This window comes from Microtus ochrogaster, unplaced genomic scaffold (assembly GCF_000317375.1).
Source record: "Microtus ochrogaster isolate Prairie Vole_2 unplaced genomic scaffold, MicOch1.0 UNK1, whole genome shotgun sequence".
Lineage (NCBI taxonomy): Eukaryota > Metazoa > Chordata > Mammalia > Rodentia > Cricetidae > Microtus > Microtus ochrogaster.
Genome location: NW_004949099.1, coordinates 5159487 through 5167297, shown reverse-complemented (window position 1 = coordinate 5167297; position 7811 = coordinate 5159487). Strand labels below are relative to the sequence as shown.

Below are 7811 nucleotides of genomic sequence, written 5' to 3'. Positions count from 1 at the left end.
CGTCTACATACATGCCCACGTCTGCATACATGCCCACGTCTACATACATGCCCACGTCTACATACATGCCCACGTCTACATACATGCCCACGTCTACATACATGCCCATGTCTACATACAGCCACCAGAACAGTTTTCCTCCTCCAAACACATGAGTTCCCAGCCATGTCTGCCAGCCAGGGGGTGTGGTGAGGGGCACAGGGCAGGAGCAGGCCCCCTCTAGGCTCCGGCACAGCCACCCAACTGGGTGTATACTGCATCCCCAGCCATAAACTCCAGAGTTCATGATCATCTCTCCCATGAGACCCTGGAATTTCAAGGTCAACCTTGGACGTTCTCCATTTTCTCACAGCACCTTGCTTTCTCTGTCCTGTCCATCTCCAAGATCAGCTCTCTTCTGCTCTGCTGCCCCAAGCCACACCTGCCCTGCCTGATTCCCAGATTAACCATCACCCCGTCGTGCTTCCCCGACCTTCCCTGGGATGCCAGAGTGATCCAGGGGTCTAGCTTCCATCACCAGGAATTAGCAGCCAGAACCCACACCATGCCCAGCACTGGTTAGGTTCCCCCGACCAATCATAAATGCTCCCAGGAGCCTCCCCTTTCCTGCTCCCTGCTCTCCTCAAAGTCTTCCACAGCCACACAAATCCTCACTCCTGCAAAAGTTACAGATCCGCACAGGCACAGTGACTCAACATCAGGTCAGCCCCTGGACAACACAATCCCCTGAAGTCACGAAAAGCGATTCTCACACCATCCGTTTTGATGGTACCTGTTTGGTGTGTGTGTGTGTGTGTGTGTGTGTGTGTGTGCACATGTGCATGTGGGGGGGGGGTTATGTATGCATTTGTTCTTGGGGGGGTCACATGTTGCATATGTGTATATGTATGAGTGTGCCTGTGTGCACATGTGTGATGTCAAAGAACAACCTCGGGTTTCATCCTCAGAAACACTGTCCACCTTCTTTAAGACAGGGTTCCTCACTGGCCTGGAGCTGGACAATTAGGGTAAACTAGCTGGCCAGTGAGCTCCAGGGCTCCTTCCTTCTGTCTCCCCAGAGCTGTGATTACAGGGACATAGCATCATGCCTGGCATTTTACGTAGGTTCTGGGGATTGAGCCCTGATGACCACCTCACTGATTGGGCAAGGCCAGCCCTGTTTTATATCTTTTAGAAAATACAACAAAGCATAGTTCCTGGGTCTCAATATTTGTCGATTTGTTTTAGGGGGAGTTTTTTTTTTTTGTTTGTGTTTGTTTGGAGACAGGTTTCACATTGTAGTGATGGCTGGCTTGAACTAGAGAGAATTCTCCTTCTTCAGCCTCCCAAGTACTAGGGTAAGCAGGTCTATACCACCACACACAAGTCTCGCTTTAAACACTAAGAAGATGGATGGTAACTTCTTGAAGGTCTGGGGTGAGAAAGAGGAGCAGAGAGGGTACTGAGCTTTCTGGAGAACGGATGTGCCTGGGATACCCAGCTCCTGCCCAACCCAGGCAGGGTAAGTATGGCCTGTGGGCATGGCCTGAGCCCTAAAGGAAGCAATGAAAGAATGGCAGGTGGTCACCACCAGTTGCAGCTATCAGCTGGCAGGAATCTGTGCTGGGTACGTCCAGGGACTCGTGTTTCGTCAGCCAGTAAGATAGGCTAGCTGACAGCCCTGGGGAAAATGGTACATGCCCACCTGTTCCAGGCACTTGTGGCTCTGTAAGGCAGTAAATAGAGAATCTGGGGAGGGTCTGGTTGCGAAGCCTGCTATCCTGAGGACTCAGGAAAGACATCTATCTGACAGGAGGTGGCGTCTGACAGACTTGAGGAGGCAAAGTGCTTTGGGCTAGGGACAGCAAGTGCATAGGCTTGAGGCAGGAGCAGCAGGACACAGGGAGGGACTCAGGTAGGAGGAAGGATGGGGGCTGGGAACAGGTGAGCAAGGAGACAGTAATGAAGGCAGAGCAGTGTGTTTTCCCGAGTGAGGGACGTGGTATGCCTGCAGCCCAGGGGCCTGACAACCATGTGGACTTCCTGTGTCGAGTACAGCAGAAGACAGAGAGAACAAGCAGTGCGGGCTGGCCCAGGAGAAGAAGGAAGGTGGGAAGAGGTGCTTGCTGTGAAGATCAAGTCCACAGAGTATGCAGACAGACAGACTCTGGTCAGGCAGGGGAAAGAGGAGGGGTTTTGGAAGCCTAGAAAAGGAAGCCACAGATGGAGTTCATGGATGTGCTGGAGATGTGAAGTCCTGTTGGGACTGGGAAGGGTTTGGGAAGCCAGGAACCACGCCATAAAAATAACCCTGAAAGAGAGAGCCTGTGTCCATGCCAGGCACGGAATCGGGGATATCTGGAACCCCGGGAGCTCATGCCAGCTGATTCTGTCCTCACCTGCTGCAGGATAATTGCCACACTGTGAACCCCAAGATTGCATTATTTACTGCAAAAACCTGTTTCTATCTCTGGTGTGTCTCAGCTCTAGCACACACCTCTAATCCAAGAGCTTTCTGCTTGAATACTGTAAACAGGATTAAATAAAGTCAATGATAGGTCAAGAGGCAGAGACAGCAATCAGTCGACAAGAGTTGAACTGTTAAGTGATTATTAAGAAAAAATAATAATCAGGAAGTGGTTATTAAGAAAAAAGACCATATGGAGTAAGAGGGAATCAGGAGAAAAGATAGATGCACAGGAAGTAGAAGGGAGGGACATTCAGTTGGAGGAGTTTGGTTTGAGATGGTGTAGGGGAAGTGGGAGGTTTCAGGGACATAGGTAAAAGGGAAGGTGAGCTGGGTGCTTGCTCTGCCTCTCTGAGACAGCAGGCTTTCACCCCCAGCATCTGGCTTCCAGGTCTTTATTGGTAGAATTGAGTGATTGATATTTTGGTAAAAAAAAAAAAAAACAAAAACAAAAACAAAACACCCACTCACCCTTCCAGAGGTGACAGTAGGAAGGGGAAGGAAGATCTAAGCAGGCTGCAGTCTCCACAAACCTCCAGTGAACCCCACAGGCCTTCAGGGCCCTCACTAGCCTTCCCAGTTGTCTCTTAACAGGCATGGATGAAGTTCCCCAGAGTAAGGTCACAACCACACCTAGCCAGGGTCTCCCAGAGTTTCCCCTGGGAGCCCCACTCTCCAGAAGTCGGGGGCAGATAGGAAACATGCTAGAATAGCATCGTGTGAGGACAACTCCATCCAGTATGTTCTGAAGCTGCCCGCACTACAGAGCGCCGCGTGCAGCTGACACATACTTCACACCCAGGAAGCACTGGTGTGGTCTGCGGGTTGGTGGTGGGGTCACTGTGGGAGTTACTATCTGGCTGTCCATTCCCAGATGTGCTGCTCTGTGCCAAGGAGGCTGGACTCTGCTGAGACCCCATCTTGGTTCTCCAGCTTCCTGTCCAGTCAAAGGGAGGGACAGAGAGGCTGGGGTGTCCACTCCTTGCTTGTTGCCCTCTGTCCCTCTGGGATACCATGGCAGTTCACCTTTCCCCATGCCCACAGTTCCTCTTCCCTCACCACTCCTCCTGTCACAGACACGGTTGGCTTCCGTGACTGCCCCTTGTCATCCAGACCCAGGAGACCACAGATCCCTCTCTGCCCTGCCTGCAGCCCGAGAGGCATGCCCCTTGATGGACCCCACAGCATGGAAAGCAGAGACCTGGTGCACCTTCAAAATGGAATGCTAAGTGGGAAGAGCAGGGAAGAGAACAGGAGCACAGTAACTGAGGCAGCCCATGTGAAAGCAAACATGTTCCTTGAGACAGGGGACACATGCTCAGGAAGCTGAGGGCTAGGCCAGCCTTGCTTGTTTCCCAAGCGCGAGGACCTGAGTTTGATCCCCAAGGCCCATCTAAGAATCTGGACACAGCCACACATGCCTGTAATCCCAGCTCTGGGGAAGAGAAGACAGGAAGATCCCTGGGGCCATGCCAGCTGACTCAGTGAGCTCCAGGTTCAGAGAGAGACTGTGTCTCAAAAGTAAAGTGGGGCAAGAGAAAGAGGAAGACACTCATCAGTGACCTATGACCTCCATACACACTTGCAAATATACATATACATATACCACATGCATACACAAAACTTAATTTTTAGAAAACACATGACTTGACGTCACATGGACAGGGCCTTGGGGGTAGAGACTCTTTCAGCAAAGTTCTCTCTCCAAGGGTACCCATTGGAGATCCCGTCTCCACATCCTTGGTGAGCAAGGATGCCCAAGAGGAGCAGGTCTCTGGCATATGAGCCTCGGATGCTCTAGGATGTTGCTTAGACTTCTGCTGGTCTCTGTGACTGGCCACATTTGAGCCCTTACTGTTCCAGACCCTCTACAAACCATGGTCCTCCAGTGAAGTGATTGACAAGTTAACCTCCATATTGTTGCACGACTCTGAGCTGGCAAGGGCATTGGAAGGCCAGAGTGGCCCCAGAAAGACATTCTATTGTTGCCATTGTAAAAGTGGGGTCTGTCCAGAGGAGAGCAGTGCCCAGAAATCCCCCTTATTCTCTGGCAAAGGATTCCTGGATTCCTGGGGATGCCTGAGACTTCAAATATCTCTAAATCCTGCAATCCTGACTTAGATCAAAGTGCCCAGCCAGCAAGCTTCTCCTTTACTTAACCCTTCCCTCCAATGAGCACTTTCTGCCTCTCTTTGGCATATGGATCACCACCATCAGTGCTTCTGTGCTTTGGGGCCATGACTGAGTGACATGGGACCGCTTAAAAGCAAGTTCCATATCAATGCCACACCCTATTAAGTAACTAGCAGGAGGGTAGTGAACACAGCATGAATCCACTGGGCAGAGCAGCTCAGGTCCCAGGCAGGAAGGCACTAGAGGTCATCATTCACCCCAGAGTGCACACCTCTTCAAACCTGTGATGTCTAGTCCTGAGATTTGCTACTTGATATTTGGGGCCACTGTTGGCTGTAGACAATAAGCTGTGGGAGATGAAGCTTTCAACAAGTCTTCTGCATGTTACACAGTAAGACGGGTCCTTTGCTTCTCCAATTCTCTAAGAACTTCTGGTTCTGACAAGAAGAGACCTGCTAGAACTAAGAAATAAAAACCCGGACCATGCAGTCACACTGGGATTTCAGACAGCTATGAACACTAGTTTAGCATGAGTACACTCCTGCGATATTTAGGACATAGTCACTGGATGGGTTTCTGAAACCCTGTTTTAACTGGCAGCCTGCACTGGAGGGGCAGCTCTGGAGGAAAGTCTCAGCCTGGCACTGTATGCCTTACAACTTCTCAAGCATTTGGAATGAATCTCCTTTAAATGACAGGCAGCTACAGAAAACCCTGGGGCTTGCAAACAGCTGGGCTGACAGCAGGGAAATAAACACACAAGCCCTTCTCTCTGGCCAGTCAGAACATGAGCAATCAGTTCCACCTGGCCAGGGTACTGCCCTCAAGGCTGCCAGACCCATCCCCTCATCCAACCAGAGGACAGCACAAGCCAATAGCCAGTCCATGTGCACACAGCTCCACCCATGGGACCTTGTGTTTGTGGCACCAAACTGAACACACTGCCCTTGACTGATTCAGCCTCCCTAGCTCTCTGTAAGACCTGAGAGCTCCTGGTCTTGATTCCACAAGGACTTAGGCTTCTCTTTTGTTTGAGACACAGTCTGGCCATGTAGCCCTGGATAGCCTGAAACTCACTGTGTAGACCAGGACAGCCTTAAACTTCAGGGTAATCCTTCCTCTACTTTCCCTCTATTCAGTAGCCACTGTGTCTAGCACTAGTCACCCTCAGTGTGTCAGGCTCTTCAGATTCAACAAACAGCCTACAGCTCCTCAAGACCCTCAGTGGTAAGAGATGTGTCCCCTGACCCCACTGGCCTCAAGTCTGGGATATGGGCACGTGGACAGGCCTCAGCAGGCCAGAGCTCCTGGGTACGGGGAGAGAAGAGAGGAACTAGGGTCTCAGCCTCAGCACAGCACTAGGGCTACCAATGGACCGGGCAGGGCAAAGGCCTAGGAACCCAGCCCTCACCCCACCAAAGACCAGGAAGAGCTACCGTCCATCATGTCAAGATGAGAAGACACCGGCCAGCCAACAGTGAGAAGCTGGAGAAGGTACAAGTGTGGATCATTAGCGGTCAACACCTCCCAACTGGGGTCTCCAGGTGAAAAGAAACTGGAGCCATGCAGTGCCTAGCACACATAGACACACAGAGAGACAAAAGCAAACACATGACACACACCCAGACCCACACATACAGAGACATACAGAATATGTGCACACACAAACACACACAGAGACACACAGACCCACACATACAGAGACAGATAGAATACAGGCACATATACAGACATACACACACACACAAATGCACAGAGAAACACACACATAGACACAGATACATACACATACAAATACACAGACATACAGACACATACACAGACACACACAGAGACAAACTCACAAGCACACTGACAATGGATTCTAAAATTGTTCAGAACCTACATTTAATGCATATAATTTCCTGGGTTCACCAAAGGCCCAGAAAGACAAGGCCATGTTCATTAAATTAATCCCACATGACCACACTCACCACGGTATGCCACCCACTGGTCAAGAGGCCAATAAAGACAACCAGATGATGGAATGCCACCAGCCTCAGCAAGGACATTCTGGGACAGGCCACCATGCAAATGCCCCTTAAGGACATGATGTCCAGTAACAAAACATGCTAGTCAAAATGGACACTCACTGAAGAGTCCACTTACACTTACACAATCTGGGCACTGTGATGGAGAAGTGGACACACCTTTGGGTAGAAGAGGACAGAGGAGGACGAAGAGGCGACATTCCAAGTGAGACTTACCCAGGAAAAATATGTGTAGTCATCCAAGCTCCAGGGGATGACAACAGGCAGGGGAAATGCATGTGAAAGGGCCCTGGGGCATGAGCATAGAGCAATTGGTGGGTGCCAGGACACAGAGGGGGCGCTGGTACTGAATGGCCAGAACTTCTGCTCAGGATTAGAGTCTAGAGATAGAAATGGAGACAACTGCACAACACTGTAGCGGCTCTTAATGACACTGAGCCACACACTCAAAACTGATACATTGTGTGTGTATTTTACAAAACAAACAAACAAAAAAACCCACCTCACACATGCGGTTCAAACCAAAAGCCAAAAGAGAGTGATCAGATCACAGAGAGGGGACAGGTAAGACCTGACAGGAAACAAGTGCTGCCCCTGAAACCTGCCTTCAGTAGTAAGCTTCCTGGCAGCCAGTGCCAAAAGGGAAATTAGAGGGTGACCCGGTGCTCCTTGTCTGATAAGAGGAAGTCATTAGATCACTGGGAAAATAAGCTTGTTCTTGGCACCAGCCCCCAGTCAGGAGCTCAGCAGCTGACCAGCTTCATCCTCATTTGAGCTGCTCAGAGCAGACAATGCCAACACCAGGCTGCGGGTGTCCAGACATGTTTATTTTATTTAGCTATAATTCACTGATGAGGAAACTGAGGCCAGATGGGATAAGAGATCTGTCCAAGGACCCACAAACATAAAGAGTAAAGGGATATGAACCCAGATCTGAACGGGGACAGGAACTCAAGTCCTTTAGTTCAGCAAGCGCCTCCTCACCCCATCTCCCATCAGCCCTTGCTGAGTACCAAGATGGGACAGTGAACATGACCAACAGAAGTCCCCCTGGCAGGGAAACAGGGAAAATGTGATTTAAGATCACAAGTTCAAGGTTAACCTGGGCTACATAGTGACATGAGTATCGTGTGTGTGTGTGTGTGTGTGTGTGTGTGTGTGTGTGTGTGTGTGTGAGAGAGAGAGAGAGAGAGAGAGAAAGA

General features: G+C 50.4%; 1 protein-coding gene across 2 annotated transcripts in view; it reads right to left on the bottom strand.

The window, feature by feature from the left end:
- Positions 1–7811, bottom strand: part of Fbln2 (fibulin 2) — a 63276-nt gene that overhangs the window by 42900 nt on the left and 12565 nt on the right. The window lies entirely within an intron of this gene.